Source organism: Protopterus annectens, chromosome 3.part0 (genome assembly GCF_019279795.1).
Source record: "Protopterus annectens isolate FY-2018-M chromosome 3.part0, PAN1.0, whole genome shotgun sequence".
In the NCBI taxonomy this organism is placed as follows: domain Eukaryota; kingdom Metazoa; phylum Chordata; order Ceratodontiformes; family Protopteridae; genus Protopterus; species Protopterus annectens.
The window spans coordinates 909,583,039-909,602,713 of NC_056731.1; the positions used below are offsets into that span (position 1 = coordinate 909,583,039).

The 19,675-nt window shown below is 39.8% G+C and overlaps 1 protein-coding gene and 1 non-coding gene across 2 annotated transcripts in view; both read right to left on the minus strand.

The window, feature by feature from the left end:
• LOC122796951 (DNA repair-scaffolding protein-like) overlaps window positions 1–19,675 on the minus strand; it is a 1,499,749-nt gene that overhangs the window by 1,243,702 nt on the left and 236,372 nt on the right. The window lies entirely within an intron of this gene.
• On the minus strand, window positions 8,805–8,877 carry TRNAA-AGC. The gene has a single exon. It is a non-coding gene; the product is annotated as a tRNA-Ala (tRNA).

Sequence of the window (19,675 nt, forward strand, 5' to 3'; positions counted from 1 at the left end):
CCCAGAGTGGAAAAGAAAGGGAGAGGCAAAGAGACAGAGAAGTACGACTTGGAAGAGGATGGTGGTTGTCACAGAGAGCCAGGCCTGGCTTGAAAGGGCTGCTGTGCTGGAGGAGCTGAGGCAGAAGATTTTGATAATGGGGGTCTCTTTACTGACTTTTTAGACCTAGAAGCAGGTGTAGATGCAAAAGAGGAACGAGCAGTGTCCTAACAAAAGTTTTGGCAGGGAAGTTCCTATGAAATTTAGGTACAGGTTAAACGAGCATTTCAAATCTTGGAGCTCCTTCCCTTTTTCTTGTAAAGTCTTAAATAAGTCTGCAGATGCAGAGCCAAAAAATGCAGATTTGTCCAAAGAGACAGAGTAATTTTACCTTCATATCCTCAGGAAGAGATTGTAGCCTGAGCCAAGAATCTCTCCTAAGCACAGAGGCAGAAGCAGCAGCTCTCGAAGATGCCTCAACTGCATCATAGCTGCACTTAATGGAATGTCTGGCAACCTGTATGGAAGCAGCCAAAAGAAACAGAACCTAAGTTTTAACCTCAGATTTGGATAACAGAGCCAGAGCTTGACAGGCCTGCGAAAGCAAGGCCATGAAATATTTAGACACATCAGTCTGGTAATTGCTAGCTCTGATAGCTAAAGTGGATGCGGTATCCTACCCAATCTGTCAAGTATCTTACTTTCCTTATCAGAGTTTGGCAGGAGATAAATGTGCAGACCTGTCAGAGACTATGGAGACTACCGCAGGGTCCACCAGACACTTATAAAGAAACTTGCATTCATCTGGCACTTTATAAAATCTTTCTGGTCTCTTGGAAGAAGTAGTCTGAGAATCTGGAGTTTTAGAAGAGGAGGTGAAGGCATCCAAGAAAGCTGCAGAAGGTAAGGGACCTCCATTTACAAAAGATCATATCGCTGCTGTTCCTCAGAAATCGGAGAACAATCTCTCATAAAGAACTCTCTCATTTTACTAATAGTTTATCCAAAAGAAATCTCTTCAACTGGAGAATCTCCTCCATTTGATTCCTCTTTAGGTGAGGCATATTCCAGAGGAGAGATAATTTGGGTGGAATATGCCAGGAATCGTCATCAGATGAAGAGTCCTCCGAGTCAGAGGGAAGAATCTGGGATCCAGAAGACTGTAGAACAGGGAAGGAAGTGAAAGCAGGCAGAGGGAAAGAGGTAGATGGCTTCAAAGCCATCAAAACTTAAGACCTCAGAAAATGCATCCCAGTCAGACTGCAGAGAAGAAGGAATACTGGAATGTTTAGTTTTTTGTTTCTTTTTGTCATGTCTTCTTAAGGAGAAAGTAGAAGAGACCAACGTAGGCCTAACGTCAGAGGTGGACAAAAATGGATCCCTAGCTGGAATGACAGGAATGGCCCCAGAGTCTCTTCAAGCCCAAGAAGCCACAGTTCCTCCATGTCACCCAAAGTGGATGTCTGCAAAGCCTCGGATGTGCTGGGAACTGATCCCTTGGAAGTTTCCAGAGAGGGTACCCACCACAGAAATGGACCTGACCTCCAATCATACCACCGGGTCTTCACTGACCTCAAGGGTTACACTGGAGGTAAGAGGTGCAGCTGAAGAGGTTTCAGAACTTTGCTCACCTTCCTCTTCAAACTCGGCTCGGCCGAAGGCCCCTCCAGAACCCTCCATAACGTCTTTAGCCAGATGTTTTAACCACTGATTTTCTAAGATTTAGAGCCAAAAGTCCATTACGCAATGTCTCAGGCATGAAAACCTGACAAATACAACAGGTGCAGTAGTCGTGACTAGGCCCTAAACAGAAAAGGCAAAGGTCATGGCTATCTTTTTGTGGAATTTGCCTTCCACACCTACACTTGCCCTTCTTGGATGACAAACAATAACAAATGGCAGTATCAAAAAAGCAAATCCCCAATGGGGCACTTATCTGAGGCTGAAGCTAGCAACAACACACAGAATCCAAATGCAGACCGTACGTAGGAGTCAACATGCCATATAGCGGCAGAAAAGTTGTGAGGATGGTACATATGGATGTCTCTTATGGCCGATGTTGTCAGACCATACATGCGATGTCCCATACACTGGCAGTGGCTAGAAGCTTTTGTATATAGGTCAGACACTGGGTCATAAGCCAGCCCTGACGTATAACTTTCAACAAAAAAATGCTGCAACATTGAATAGAAGGACAGCTACTGGTTTAAGCAAAAGTAACGCACATTTAGGTTACTAGTTACTAAAAAAAGTAATATATTAATTTTACTAGTTAGTATTTTGAAAAAGAAGCTAGTTATATTAATAGCTACTAGAAATTGTAATATATTACATATTGTAATATATCATTCCCATCACTGCCGGTTAATAATTCTGATAACATTCCTCACTGCCTTCTGAAGCCTCTCACCACAATTCTAACACAATTTCTACCCTGTGCTCCTCCTGAGTAGTAGACTGTGGATCCCAAGCCAAGTGGCTTTGCTGCTCAGCCCTTCCATCTCGTCTCGAATACACAGGATGTCCAGCCTCCTACATATCATCATGTTAATGAACCTACATTGAGTGTAGCAATTCCTTGTTCATGTTTGGTAGGCTGATTGGTTTTACGTCCAGCTTTCTCTCAGAGCTACCCCAGGTAACCCAAGCTGAGCAAATAGAAAACAGCCAGCCAGTAGCTTACTGACCGAGAGCTGCTGGGCTTCATAGCAGGCACACACTGGCAATTGGGGCACACACACCCCCCCCTAACCGTTAGCAGGCATCCCTGACGTAGCTTGGAATACACCGGGTTCTCAACATTTAAGGCAATTACTGCTAGTCAACAGAGCTGGTGTGAGCAAGTTTTCCCTTACTTGTTGATACAGTACAGGAACAGGTCGTCTTTCACTGCATTCAGGAAACCATATCAGCATGAAAATCTGGAGAACTTTTTACTAGGACTAACACGTCTCATATTTGATATATTTAGCCCTGTGCTCATTTCTGTGCTGGTGATGCTATCTGGGCCTTAAAGGTTCTTATGTGAGCTCCCCATGTACAGCATTATGCATCTGTAGTCGGGGGGGGGGGGTAACAAAAGCTTACCACAACTGACTGGCACCTAGGATGCTCGTCATCCAAATTTTTGATAGATGGATGGTATCTATGGCAGCATATTCCCCAGTACATGAAGGTGATGATGCTATAAGGTGTTTGGATACCACTGGATCTTTGCCATGTACAGTCTATATAGAGGGAACAATGCATCAGACTGCTTTTAGAATGGCTTTGCCTTGTTATGCCAGTCTTTCTTGCTATTGCAAGAAGGAATGGTTGGAAAACAGAAGGAAGACTGTCTACTCTTCCTGGGGTCCAAGACTGCTCCGAAGGTGGACTTCCTGCAAGATCTAGGAATGGATATGAGGTAATTGATAGAGATACGCATACGGATTGCTAATAAGAGAAATGTAGTACCTGACCTTTATCAGCTCCTCCTAAGTAAGGCTTCTACTAGACAGCCATGCAAGTATGGGTAAATCTTAGGTGGGTAAAACCTGAAGTTAAGCATTTGGTAAATACATTGGCGGCAGCAGCAGAGTACCCAAAATGGCAAAAAGATATACCTGAAGTGCTGCATCCAAGCAATAAACCTCAGAAATTTCATGCATCACCTGTAAATCAGGATGCACTTTTCAACCACCAGCTGACCACAAGGACTTCTTGTCAAAAAAAAAAAAAAAAAAAAAACAAGAGAGAGAGAGAGAGAGAGGGTTGGCTGGCAAAGATAACACTTTAATTGGCTTTAACATATTTACTTAATTTACAGGAATCTAGAATGCATTTCCAAGACATTTCCTGTGCATCAGGAAAAGTCAAGTAAAACCCCGACTTCTAATTTTCTGAAGGATATGTTTCTACTGTTGAAGAGAGGAGATGATTCAAGACAGATCTCAAAGCTACCTGACCCAGGAGGCTCCCTGTTACGCTGTCGCAGACACAGGTTGTCGAATGCGTCTTTGTCGAACTAAAAAGTGCAAAAAAGCAAAATAGCTAAGTGGCTTTTCAGCAAATTCTTTCTCTGGGAGCTTTCGCTACTTTGCCATTTTTGGCACTGTAGTGCGATCTCAAAGTTGGTATATTTAAGTAGGAGGGGTGTGTGGGGGGGGTGAAGCCCCCCACATTATGTAATGTTTTACAGTTTTTTTTTTTTGGAACAGCGATTTTTTTCCCCTTGGAAAGAAATTACTGTTCTGAGGTTTTGACGTCGTAAGCTTTCGCTTACATGGGGTCGATTATATGTTGTTCGCTCTTCTGAGAGTGCGATATCATAATATAGACCCGACCTAGGACTAGATTGGGAGACATTTCATGAATTGTGGGAATGCCTACAATTTGATTTTGTATCCAGAAGCAACTTCCTCCTCTTTCTGAAATGTCTGTAGTGAAGCTGACCTATATGTCCTTGAAAAGAGGGACAAACTATCCTCTCAGTAAATGGATGGAAAGAAATGGCAGTATAGGAGATGAGGTGGAGTAAAAGAATGAGAAATCAATCCCCCTGCCTCAGCCCTGTGGCAGTTTCAGTCCCTGCCTCATTTCGACTTGCCTTTTTCAAAGGCCTTCTTTTATTTAAATTGCTCCCTTCAGAACTACTTCCAAGAAGGGGGTCACCGTGCATATTTGAAAATTCCTACTACACTTTGGAACTGGGATGGGGAAATCTACTTTGTCTGCATAAACATGTTTTTTTCTTCCTGAGATGGAGGCCCATTCTCAGTATCACTCCTAATAATTTTCCAGAGGTCACTGCTCCGACACAGAAAATCTTTGCTACGCCCAAGTGTTTACTAAAATTTACTGCAATTTGTGAAAGTCTTAGGAGCCTCTGTTTAGGGACTGCACATTTTTTTTTCAACATTCATCTGAAAGATATTCCTCTGATTCAGCAACTCATGGATCTGACAATTCGTAGCTCAGATATTCAAACATGGGAGTGGTATAGACAGTCTTCCAAACTGGTCTGGGATAAAACTTTTCTAATCATTAGGAGATAATTATTAGCAAGCAACACTTTGACTTCTCTCACAGCATCAAGAGAAATCAGCTGCTAGATCTACAACAATGCCTAGTGTCGCTCAACAGGAGAAACATAAGGGTTCAATTCTGCAACAGCATTGTAACCTGAGGGGTAAACCTAGGTACAGTACAAAAGATCCTGAGGTGGTTGTTGTATCTTTCGGCTTTTCCCGGTTAGGGGTCGCCACAGCAAAACTCCAGTACGCTAATGATTGGCAGTAGATTTTTACGTACCGAGTTGCCAGCCCTGACGTACAACTTTTAACGAAGGTACGCCCATTCACGCATGTCTCCACACAGAAGACGTTTTAGCTGAGAATCGAACAGGACAACGTTTTACTGTGAGGCGACAACGCTACCGCAGCACCACCACCGCGGTATATACAAAACATCCTCAGGTAACCATTTGAAATGTCAGGACCTACTACAGCAAGTCCCTAAACATGGAAACTGAATGGCCAAAAGAAGGACTTGCATATACTAAGTTTGAGATACCATTTCTTAGAATATTCCCTTTTCTCTGAGGTATGGCAATCTCGGAATTGCTATATGCAAGTTGGTGGAGTGTGGGGGCTTGCCCCCCTCCCCTCCACACTGCAAAAATAAGTGTAAAAAGAGTGTGATTTTTGTAACTTGGTCTTCTCCTGTGCTTTGACTTTTTTTTCTGGCTTGTCATCACTCAGCATTTTGAGTGTCAACATTTCAATAGGGAGCTAGATCCTGATACTAACTTCCCCAATGTCTAATTGAAAATTATTCACTTTTCCCTTTAGCAGCTGGGCCTGTTCCATAGCCTGAAAGCCACTCTGGGGAAAGGGGGACACTACCCTCTGCCAAGTCACCATTTGCTAATCTGGGTGGGTCCATGGCAGGCATTGAGGTGCAAGACACCCGAAGGATGGCCTTATGTCGCACAGTAAGAAGAATGAAAGGTTCTGCCAACTTTTTTTTTTGTACCACAAAAGCTACAGTTTCATACCATGAAAATCCAAGTAAGGAAAGCATTCCATTAAAGTGGAAAGTTCATGAGGGAGTGGCCCTCTAGACATCACAGGAATTACTATCCTGCAGAGCAGCAGCTAGAATATCCATGGGAAGACTGAAGTGCTGATATCCCACTGTCAAGCATCCCAATGGGCAAACACAGCAGTAAGGGAAGTAGAAGAAATAAACAGACAAATCTGGGCATCAATGGGATGGTGTCCTCAGGCCTTTATAGGACTGATGAGATAACTTTAGCTTCATGCTCTCTGCCAATGGAATCCTTAGTAAACAGCTTCTTGGCTAATCCATTTTGTTGTAGCATGTGTGTGTGAAAACCCACATGTGTGTATATGCTGGAACCTCAAAAAGAAAAGTTCTTGTAAAAGTTTTCTGTGCTCAGTATAGGTCCTAAGGTTTGTGTGTTAAAGTATGATTTTATTTTTGAAAAGCACACAGTGTTCACAGGACAATACCTGATCTCTCTCACCATGACAGAAAGCACTCAAGCATGATAATTCTTCTGTGGAATCTCTCTCTTGCAGCACATGACTGGGGGCTTCAGTATTGGAAAGCTCTCTAAATTCACAACCAAATAAAGTCCAGTGCCATTATAAGGCAAGCAAGACTGCAACAGTTGTTAAATACTCAGATTGGGAGTTTCCACAAGTGCTCTAAAGGTCTGCTAGATGAGACCAATAGAAGTAAAAAAAAAAAAAAAACACAGTGAAGGTGAAAGCCACTCTCTCTTTTCTATTAAGCATACTACTGATGACCTAAGTGTAATAACCAGCTGTGATCTGAGAACATCTGAAGTTAGGCCAAAAGGGCAAACGTCCAGCCGAGGCATTCTAAATGAATCTGAAGTAGAAATACTTATGATATGCTGCACATCTTCTGATCCAGGTGGAGTAGAAGATATGGTAGCTGACAAGCGGGGACTACTGTTTTATTTAAATTTACTTATTCCCACTTGATATTCAGAATAGCCAGTTTAAGCAGAAGCCCTGTTTCAGTGGCCAGGAGAAAAAGCTCCAAAATAGTACAAGTATATATTTTTTTTGCACAAAAACTTACTGATAGAAATACAAAAATAATGCAGCACTATCGTGAACACTGATTTTGGGAGAAAGGCTCCAAATGACCTCTTTTCCTTTGTGACTGACCATCTTTTCTGAATGCCAAGTAGTATCAGAAAAGTGCCCTTGGATCAGAACTCACCAGTGGGACAGCTGGTTCACACAGAAAGGATAAGAACCTAGAGTTCAGACAGCTTTTCACAAACATTTCTGATGTTTACATGGGCAATATTCAAGTTCACTTAATCAGACGCTATCAAGGAGAAAGGTTTTTAATTTTGCTTCCTGGATCTAGGTTGCAGTGCATATCCCAACAGTAAAGAAGCACATACTGACAAGGAGCTACAAACTATACCCACATGGGAGAAGGATGACATGCTCTGTGGAGCACTCTGGCATCCAGAAATTTATAAAACAGATAGAGGGGACATATTGGCAATGCATCCATTAAATAACAGTTTCAACACTGAATAAAGGTTTATTTTTCTCACAAGGTGGCAGTATTTAAAATTTGGGGATTGCTAGGTGGGACATTACACAGGAAAATTGATAAAAGGAGGAATACATAAAGCAAAAACAGGCAACACTGAAGAAATTATGATAAGGCACAAGATAAGACGGTGAGCAACACAATACTACATTGCTGTTGGTGGAGGACACAGGGATAGAAAAAATACTAAAAGGGGTACATAAAGTAGCAGTAAAAAGGAAAGTAAAATGAGTTAACAGTGCTAAATAACAGTAGGAAGGTTTAAAAAAACACGTGGTGAAAAAGGTGGAGGTAAATGATTAGAAATAAAAAAGACGACAGTAAGGGGAGTAGTCACAAAGGAAATAAGGGTATTAGGCAAAGTCTAGATATGTCTACAGGACAATGTTTGTGATTCACTAGAAAGGGTGAAGAGAAAGACAAAAACTTAATACAAAACTGAGACAAAACAGGGGATGTCAAATACACCAGTGCTAAGCAATATACAGAAAGATTCTCAAATGCTAACCCTGCACATAAAATGTGGAATGGCCATCAGCGAGGAAGGTTTTTAATTTTGCTTTCTAGCCCTAGGCTGCAGTTTATGCCCCAACAGTACACTGTCTCTGATTACACAATGCTGTTATGACAGTACATGCTTGCAGAACTGCTGTACTGTTTCAGAAAATCAGCTGCAACTACAGAAGCATATGAGTGCTCTTATTAATTGCTGCAGTTGATGGCTTGCAATAATTCCTAACACATTCACAGAAACAAAATGGTATATAAAATGCAAGTTATGTTTACAGACGTATGAAAAATGCAGAAACAGGAGAAAGGGCAATGTACTCTAGAACTTGAACTGCCTCACTTCCCAGCTCTACTCACTTTTCTACCTACTCTTAGATTATGAGCACCCATTCACATTTGGCTACTTGATAGCGTACTGCAGCAGCTGCATAAACTTGCTGAGCAGCATGATAAAGTAGACAATGCTCATACTGGTATAAGTTTGTTTTTCTTACTAATCCAATAACTATGCAATGTTCATAATAAAATGTATTTATTTTTAAGTGATTTTGACTTTCTCCCTCTCCCACAGTCTCCCCTGTAAATCAACTGCTGCCCAATAGGACTAACCAAGCTGATAAAACACACTTCAAATGATTCATAACAATTTACAGAAGCAGAATTGCCTGAATACTTACAGAAATAAAAAGGGGGGAATACAAAACAACTGGAGAATGCGGGCATCGATCCCGCTACCTCTCGCATGCTAAGCGAGCGCTCTACCATTTGAGCTAATTCCCCTACAGAGTAAAACAACTCATTGTACTCCTTTTCACAACAGGAATAGACGCTTCCAATGATTCAACAGGATTTGTTCACGTGATGAAGCAGCAAGGTCAGATTTCAGCCTCCTGAAAGAGTATAACCAGGGAATTAAAAATGCAGTTCTCTGCAAGTGTGTGTGTACATAAGCATCAGTATAGTAAGGACACCAACAACAGCAAACCAGCTGGGTAAGGAAGAGTTAAAGAAAACATGACAGAGTCCAGGGTGTTGCCAGGCTTGCTCTTTGTACTCCACAGTTTTCGAACACCACTTAGAAAATTGCATCTTTTTCAGGAAATAATTATGTCTGTGACTGTCTAAATTAATGCCTTAAACAGCATGTATATTGCTTGTTTACACAGAGGATTGCTAATCCAAAAATCTTTTGTAGGTATAGAGGAAACGGACAAAAGTGATGCATGCATTTATTAAGTGCTTTGGGAGGCTGCATCGTGAGATGTGAGCATTTTATAATGGCATGTGGTTGAGAGATGCAACAAGAGACTGCAAGTACAAAATGGAATTCTTTGGCTATACTGCTACACAGAGCTTACAGCCATGAGAATGTCTGCCTGAAACACAGTTTAATTCAACAGTGCTACCTTAATTGGGCAGCATAGCAGCAACCCCTAAAGCAATAACTAGCCACAGAGAACGCAAATACTGCTCTTTAGCTAAAGCAGCATTGCATAGAAAGTATACATGCATACTGGCTACCTCCCAAAAAAAGTCTAAAAAGATATACAGCACACTAGCAACTGTTTCTGACAGGCCAAAATGGGATTCCAATGGAAAAGGGAAAATAAGCAGGGCACAAAACACACTCCTGTAATCTGATGCATTAACTTCTCTCACTCCTCACTTCAGCTGGGAATACTGTATCCAGGAACCAGAACAAGTCACCATTCATGAAACACACCAAGAAAGGCTTTCAAAACTACCTGAAAGATTTTACAAGGTTAATAAGCAATACAAAATTCTCCCTCATTATTAAAATTAAATATCATGACGACAGAAGTTTAAACTGCTCAGATGTTTCAGACCAGTTAGGAGCAGGTTGGTTAACAGAACCCATTTCGATATATCTAGACAGTGAACTAAAGAAAGTGTTGAGTGACTTGGGTCTATATTAGAACACTGAAGTTTCAAAACTTTGAATGTTCTAATATCGAACCCTAATCAGCAAAAGCTGAAAATATCGAAGCAACAGAAAACTGAAATTTTTCCTAGGGAAAGAATTTGGTTGTCCGTTTCTGTTGCTTTGGTATTTTCAGCGCTGTGGTGGAAAGTTGCGGGTCGGGTTTAGGTAAGTGTGCGATTGAGTGCTGGTTAGGTTAGTTAGGATTAGGGTGTGGGTTAGGTATGTGTGCGACTGTGTGGACATAAGGGTTAGGGTGGGTTAGGGTTAGGGCACGGGTTACGTATGTGTGCAATTGTGTGGTTATGAGGGTTAGGGCAGGGTAGGTGAGTTAGGGTTAGGGCGCGGGTGAGATGAGTGTGCTATAGTGATGGACCTTAGGGTTAGGGTTTGGGTTAAGGTAAGTGGATAGTTAGTGGTGCGTGTATAGTTTAGTGTAGGGTTAGGTGAAAGATTTTAGGTGCATGTGTGTGGATTGCTGTTTATTTGGTGTGCTTGTGTTGTGTGTATGTGTTTTGGAACAGCAAATCTTTTTCCTAGGAAAAAATTTGCTGTTCTGTATGCTCGATGTCTTCAGCTTTCGATGAATAGCTTTCGATATTAGAACATTCGAAGTTTTGAAACTTCCATGTTCTAATATAGACCAGAGTGATTTCACGTATGTGTTGAGAGAAGCTGAACAATTTCTAGTAGACCTTTATGAGACAGTGAAAGAAAGTCAACTAGGATTGTATTAACTACACTAGATGTAGTCTCGTTATTTACTAGTACACCTAATGAGGAAGGAATAAACATGGTGAAAGCAGTGATGTTAAGACAGGGTCAATTCTCGTTGGATAAGATAGACTTTATTTGTATGGTGCTGGAATTAGTGCTTGGGAACAACATTTTCATGTTAAAAGAGATTTGTTATAGACAACGTTCGGGAGTTGCAATGGGCACTAGCTGTGCCAATACGTACACAAATCTGGCAATGGTAGGATGGGAGTATGAGCATATGCTAATGAATCCACAGATAGCCATTTATAGACGGTTTGTGGGCGATCTTTTTGTCCTTGGAAAGGTAATGAAGAACAACTGAAGTCGTTTCACCTTTATCTTAATACCACCTGTGTCTTCCCGAAATTTACTCTTAATTACTCCTACCCCAGTACAGACTTCCTAGATGTCACTGTATACAGGGAAGATACCAATTGGTTAACTAAATTGCACAGGAAACAATGCCACCATCCCACTTTTTTACATAGGGACAGTATGCACAATCCAAATATCATAAAAGGACAGGAAATGAGAGTATCTCGCCTATGTTGTCAAGAACATGTAAATGAAGGTGAACTTACTAAGTTGAGAGGAGGGTTTTTGGAAAGAGGTTATAATGAAGGTGAAATCAACAGAGCCCATTTACAAGTGAATAGAGACAGGGGTGGCACAGCAAGACCTTATTATTCTGATAGAGTAATAAAAGAGATAGAGAATAATGAGCACAGAAGACTATCGGCTACACCTGTGGTTTTACTCTATACCATGGACGTAAGTAAATTCCAAGATATTATATACCAGAATTGGCACATGCTTTTAGTTGATGAGGAGACTACAAAGGTGGTGGGCAAATACCCACAATTCGTGTTTAAAAACAAAAATAACTTGAAACAGCAATTATGCTACCCCAAAGTAACCAGGGAGGGAGGTACAGCAGACAATGGATGGAAAGGAACACAGAAATGTGGGAACTGTGCCCATTGTGCATACACAGATGAATCCAGATTCTTTAAGCATCCAGAGACAGGTCATCTTTGGGAATTAAGAAATTCCACGGATTGTAACACTAAGAACGTTGTACATGTAAGCTCACTGTAAAATGTGTTTCCATTTTTATGTAGGAAAAACCTGTACTAGGAGAGGGCAGGATTATAGTGCTTTAGCCAAACATACTTTGGCTAATAGGGAAGATCATACTTTAATGTTCCAAATCCTGCAAGTGCAGAATACTAGCACTAGATTGGGAGATCTGGTTAATTTAACACAGAATCTTGAAGTGAAGTGGATCCTGAGGTTGGGGGCACACAGGGAACTATGTCTTAATGATAATATACCCTTGAAGCCAGCCCTCAAATTCAAAAAACTAAAATAGCCCCATGCACTTTAGTGTAGCTGTCTATACTGTCTAAATATAACAGTATGTGTGATATATGTGTTGTATGGTGTGTATGTTTGTATATATTCACATATATACGTTTGTGTGCGTGTGTGTGTATGTAATGATATGCTATTGAAATTGCACTATGCTGTACTGAGGTGCTGTTGCTTTGAAAATGCATTTTAGTTCTGGATGTAATTTAGGTTAATTAATTGATACGACAGTATGATTGGTCACTTTGAATTTTAAACTGTGTATTTATATATGGTTGGCAGTGGTTGTCACTGCGAAAGCTCTCACCTTTGCACAATTAAATGAGAAGATTTTATTTTATTCTGCTGTGTTCTTAGTTATTCCGGTTACCTTTCACCAAGGGCAAGTTTGTTTGGATTTATTACATTATTAACACAATGCATACCACTATACAAAAGCTTTTTATTTAGAAAATTAAGTGCACCTCTTTTGAGCCCTCTGCTATGATTTTTCAAAGGCCAGTGCTATGATTTGTAATGGTCAGAGGTTGAGAGATATTGTCTTAGATCCCAGTCCAGTGCCTTCTTAGCCTGATACCCAACTCCAGGAACTTAATGCACCAATACAGTCTACCTCGTCGTCATAACTAAAGTTAAAGGCAACTTATACTAGAAAACCATAAAAGTTCACGATTCCAGAAAACCAAAACTGAAGAAACACCACTGGAACAGCCAGAGACAAAGGTCGACCAAAAATTAGCGTAAACTTGTGTTTATTACTCACTTTCGTCAGAGATTTCTAAAAGTTGATTTACATTGGGGTGTGTTCCCACTGTGGTGCCTTTTACATTGGGATGAACACTCCTAGAATTAGCAAGCATTATTACGGCACAAAAAAAGAAAGATGTTAAAAAAGCTTTTTATAAGCATACACTTCGATGATATCAGTACAACGAATTTCTGTTTTCAGTATTGGAACAAAAGGAAATGGATGTGAGGGGTGGTGATTTTAAAACTCTATTAGAAGAAAGAGAAGCTTGATGGCAAATAACATTAAATTCTGATCAAGAACCTGGATTAAATGAGGCTGTGAATATTAAATGTTTTTTTAAAACACCGTACGTAGGGTGTATGTTAAAAAATAATTTTGTGATATTGGTTATTTTTTCTGAATTTTTACCTTAATTGATTTTAATGATGTCATAATTGAAGTGCATTTTTATTGGTTCATTCTGATTATTTAAACTTTTATTGTTAGTTAGTTAATCTAGCTGTTTTTTCTGAAGAAGTCTCTAATGAAAGTGAGTAATAAACGCAAGTTTACGCTAATTTTTAGTCTACCTTTGTATTTGGCTATTCTAGTGGTGTTTCTGCAACTTATACTAGTTTCTTCCAACAGTGTCTCTAAAAAATATTAGCCCAAGAGTGAAAATGTAAACTTGCATTGCCCTATCCTACAGATGTGCCACACTAGCAAAAGCCACTTATACCCTCCCTGTTTATCTTGAATATAATGCAAGTGTTGCAAGTCAGAAAAAATAGAAAAACACAAAATAAATGCAGTAAATTCACCTTTACTCTGCCCATAGGTTAGTAATAATCACCAATGCAAAAATGCAAAACCGAATGCACAAATTCAGTTTGACACTGTCCATAGGTTACTACACTCTTCTGCATATACTTGTATCACTCACAGCATGTTTAACAGAACTTTTGTAAAACACATTAGACCGCACACATACTAGGCACCATAGGAAAGAAAAGGATACTATCTATACTGAAAAATCAATAAACATGAGTTTCAGAATACATTCATATACACTGATCTTCCTTAGAATGCTAAAATGGCCCTTCAGTTTTTATTGTAAGCAACACTTTAGGCAACTGTCAAGATTACTGAACTGTGCGAACTTGAAGACTATTTGCATGCACAAACACAGACAACAAAGCTGTGACAAAAAAGCTGGCAAAACACTGTCTGCCTTTTCTGACACAGGAAAGCACAATTACGTAGCTTCCAAAGATAGACATCCCAAGCACATTGTGCCACCGCTGCCATTTTCTTTACCACACAACGCAAACCAGTCAAAACTGTAGATTACACTATAAGCTATGAAATACAGATAACACATATTTAACTCACTGATAGTATTGTGTAAAGTGTGGGAAAGGCTACTAAATTCTTTGCATATGCTGTCCCAGAAAAATGTGAATAAGTAGGGATACACAGATAACTATTAAGACTTCACACCTACAGTTTACTTTCAAAAGGTATCCATTCAGGAAGTGGACATCTGTCAAAGAAAGCTACCTATTTTTTATTCAGCTAACTTCGATGGCCTCAGTCCAGGGTTTTAGAAAATATGCAACACTTTTTTTCAGTGACAGCATCCATGACCTGTAAAACTCGCCACGGTAATTTCATGACCTGTAAAACTCGCCAAAGTAATACCTCTCTTCCTAAACAAAGAAACCCACTTGCTTCTCTCATCTCACTATTGAGCATGACAACTTACATTTTGTCGCAACTTGCTTGGCTGCCTCAGCTTCCAGCATTGTGGGTTCAAGAAAGAGAAAACTACTTATCTTCCTCTGCCTTAAAAACTATATCCTAGAAAGCATGAAACTGGCAAGCTTACCAAGACCGTACTTACTCACCTGACAAAGGCATTCAATGTAATAACAGCCAAGATGGAAAAAGTTTTCCATTCACCCTACTTAAATGGCTGAAGCACTATAACAGCAGACAAATTTTCAAGGTCAGTGTAGACAAATATCATGTGGAATGGGGTCAGCCTAAGCAACTTTCAAGGGTCTGTGGCAGGCCTTCCACTTTTTTCCATTTTCATTAATGCCTTCATGATTACACACGATAATTCTATTAAATCAGCACATCCTAACAACACTGACACAGTAGTCATCACTACCTTACTAATCAATTTTTTACTCTTGCAGTTTACTGTTACACGTGTTAAACCACTGGTAAAACACAGATATTCTTCAATTTCCCCAAAAGGAAAAAAACTTTATCCTATACACAAAGCATACTGGATCTGCCAGGAGATGTATCTTTTGCGAACTTGAAGATATAAAACAATTGTAAACACTTCCAGGCAAATATTCTGAACTTCAAGGATTTAGTGGCACATCCTAGAAACAAGTGCAAGCAGCCACAAGCCTTTAGTTCCAATTTCTTTTTCTATCTAGTTCCCAGTTTTGTATTTTTTTAACATTTTGAAAAACAAACTGCAATCCTCATGCATGGTGCACTATATACTCTTGTTTTTGTTTTTATGAAAATCCGGAGAAATAAAGTAAGTCAATGAGTATATCAATTATACAAGCTGGATAAATCAACGTCGAGTTCCATCTCAGTGACTTTTATTCCATGACACTCCACAGCACATGCAATCTCTCATCAGTACATATATATAAAATGAAACATGACAGGACTCAGCTTTGTATCAGTATGTCCACTATTTCATCTTTCAATGCTATCAGTGCTCTAAATCCAGTGCTACTCAAAGTGCGGTCCTTGGACAGGTGCAGCCTCCAAATGGTTTCTTTGCTTTAAATACACAGTCACCAACCTGTGGAATTCCTTAGCTGGGATTCTGTTACCAGATGGGAGGTGGTAGGTGATTGGTTAAATGCACTAGCCTTCAAGAGGTCAGTACAATTAGCTAATCACCTTACTGGCTTTCTGTTCTTCTCTCCGGTCAGCTGGAGTAGCAGCAGCTACTGATGTATAACTTAATTTTTTCTAAATTAATGGTGGAGTTACTGGGGAGCTAAGGGCTTCAAAATCATGATTTTTTTCTGGCCAATTGTTAAGGCTGCAGTTAAATGACAGACATTTCACTTTCAGACTTCATAGACTTCAGAAAATACAGTCCAAAGCTTGTTCGAATGATCACTTTTGCAGTAGCGGGTCCCTTCTCTAACACCCATATTTCTGTATACTTTTGTTGCCAAAGTGAGGACAAGCACACAATTTTTTTTCTCTAGCACTGACTTTTCAAGGCTTTAGCCTGATCTGGCATGAATGCTCTGAAGAGTTTGGTGCCCAACCTATTTTTTTTTTTTTTTTAAATCAGCTCAGCTCGAGGTGACCCGAAGCTTTGGAAACTGGCTGGCTTTTACATCTTTAGCAGGATATAACCCATACAGCTATGGTTACTGCAGCAGTAATTATTCTACTTGCAAAGAAAGTTTAAAAAATAAAGAACTGTTAAGTGTATGCAAAATCTTAAACAAAGACTTTCAGACAGCAGAAAGGATTTACAGTGGATTGCCTGTATGATATTGACAGTAGCAAGACGAAATACGATTTTGGGCCTGTCTTTATACACTTAATTGATCACAAGCAAATACCTGAGGTGTGTACATTGACTACAAGTGGCTATAATTGGTCTCTGCCTCTCTGTCGGGCATTACCCTCTACTATCTCTGATTTTGTTGCATGTTTTGATGTGTTCCTCACAGATTTGTGGTTTTCTGGCATACTGTTCTTGATTGTAGTCAGTAAATAATGGCAGACATCAGAGCGTCATACTACGTTTCATTCAGAAAATGCAAAACCTGTTATTCTGACTTTAAACCTAAACCTATGTTCTAGTGATGTTTCTATAATATGCCTAGCCAAAGAACTGTTAACACTACACTACAATGCTTTCTAGCTCTCATATTTTCTCTAATTCTCTCCAATAACATATGATCTGTTTTTCCTAAATAAAATTTAATACACACTGAGATTGTGCCAAGTACACATGATGTTTAGACCTACAAGTAGCTCTCTCATATGAGAGATATAAAGCAGTGTAGTGGTAACAATTCTTTGCTTAGACATTCTACAAACATCACTAGAACATAAGATTAGGTTTAAAGTAACAGAAAAGATGGAGGAAAATGGCCGGTTGGGTGATATTTGTAATGTCACGGAAAACAGAGTTGTTCTAGATATTACATTTACAAGCTGATAAAGAAGGGGTCTTGAATGGCAAGGCCTCTTTAAAACCAAGCCTCAAAAGACTGCTTATAGAATTGATTCATTGTATCATGTGGTTTGAAATGCTAGTTGCAATTGGACTGTTCATTTTAAATGTTAATATAAATTGAATGATTATATAGAATTTAGGTAAACTGCGGTGGTGGTGCTGCGGTAGCGTTGTCGCCTCACAGTTAAACGTTGCCCTTCAATTCTCATAGCGTCTTCCGTGTAGCGACATTCGTGAATGGGTGTTCCTTTGTTGAAGGTTGTGCGTTAGGCTCGACAAGCCAGTATGTAAAAATCTACTGCCAATCATTAGCGGACCGGAGTTCCGCTGTGGCGACCCCTAACCGGGAAAAGCCGAAAGACACAAACAAACAAACATATAGAATATAGGTCTGAAGTGGAGTTCTCTACGAAAGTGTTTAACACCCTGTTTTATTTTTTATTAAAAGCTTTCTGCCATTCGTTAACACATTTTTTCTATCACAACTTATTTCTTCCTTGACAGACAATAAGTCAGAATTTTTCTAAGAAACATCTTTATTAAACAATCACTTAGAAAATAGGGAATCATATATTTATATATATGAAAACAAACCACACCAACACAATCTTCGTTGCAAGCACTTTACATCACAAACCATACTGACAAACTACCAGTTACAAACATTATACATCACTTATAAGCTACCCAATCATTTTCAATCAAATACTGCACAGCTCATTTGGGCCCTGCCTTTCTTTAAACCTCATTCCTCCCCTGCATGTACGGCTTCCATAATACTCATTTTTTCCTATGTAGTTTCCACTTACCCTTTTCTAAAGATCTCAATTCCAGTTGCTTTATCTCTGTTAGTATACTCACTACTTCTAGTATAGTTGGTTTAGATTCTGAATTCCATTTTCTAGTAATTGCTTATTTTGGCAGCCACCATAATTACACACAGCAAGGCCTTACCATGTCTAGGCAATTCCAATTCTGTATCGTAGCTCAGAAAAATGATCTCCCTCGTCACACTAATCTGCTCACCCAGCATATCTGACAGTGCATCCCATAAGGAATCCTTAGAGACCACTAACTCACAGCATTCCCAGAAAATGTTTCCAATTACCTCTTGACTTCACACGACCAAAAATGGTCTACTTGAGGTGTAAACATTTCCAAGAAAAAATCCTAAAATCCTAAATCTTCTAGATTTTGTTCCTTGCACACACACACACAAACACACACACACACACACACACACACACACACACACACACACACACACGCTATATGACTTATATGACCAAAGTTTTAAAACTTTGGACATTCTGAACAGAGATCTCCATACAGTGCGGAATGGGAAATTTTCCCTTTTCCTCGCTGCAGTGTGATGTCTGAGCTGGTATATTTAAATAGCAGGGGCATGGGGGTTTTCAGGAAGGTTTGCCCCCCCCCTGCAAAAACATGCAGGAAAATTTTTTTTGTTTTGTTTTTCTTTCAGGTGTTGTTGAAACATCAGTCATATGGACTCGGACATATGAAATTCAAAGTTTTAAAACTTCGATCATCTGAAGTAGACAGATTATATATATATATATATAAATATACATATATATATATATATATATATATATATATAAATATACATATATATATATATATATATATATATATAAAATATGTGCACACACAAACACACAATGACAAATTCACCACCGTAACAAGTACAAGCCAGTAAAATCTAAGGGGAATGCTAATTAATGCTAGAAGCCTAAACCTCAAAATAAACTCACTCAGGGCACTCCTTAAACTGGAGAAAATCAACATCTGTGCAGTGACAGAAACCTGGTTCAAGGCTCCAGAGAGCACCCCTGCATTACCAGACTATAATTCATACCACACCTTTCGGCCACTTAACCTGGACCGAAACACTAAAGGCAGAGGCGTGTCAATATTCATTAAGGGTATTCACACCTCCAGGCTAGTTGCTCAGCATAATGCATCAGAGATTATCCAAGTGCAACTAACTCTGGGCAAGATCGCAATCCAGATTGTAGCTTCCTACAGATCAGCCACCATGACCCAGGATTCCCACTCCTCATTTCTTGATACACTGGAAAATATTAGGGTACAACCTAACACCCTAGTAATGGGCGATTTCAACTACCCCACCATTAACTGGGAATACTACTCATGTACCAACTCTTGTGCTCACCATTTTTTGGAATTCATAAATTTAAACGTCTTGGATCAACTTATCTGCACCACTACCAGGGACAGCAATATCCTAGACCTGGTCATTACCAACATGGGCAACCGGTGTTACACACCAGAGGTCAATTCCTCGTTGGTCAGTTCCAACCACAAGCTAATCACCCTAGACATCCACATCCCACCCCCACCTCGCCATGAAGGAAATCACCGTAAAAAATGTATCCAAAGCCAACTTCATGCTTAAGACAGAAGTAGCAAACTTCACGACACCCATGCTGACGGACAACAGAGGTACGACTGCTGAATCCTATACAAATGCACTTTATAGTCAACC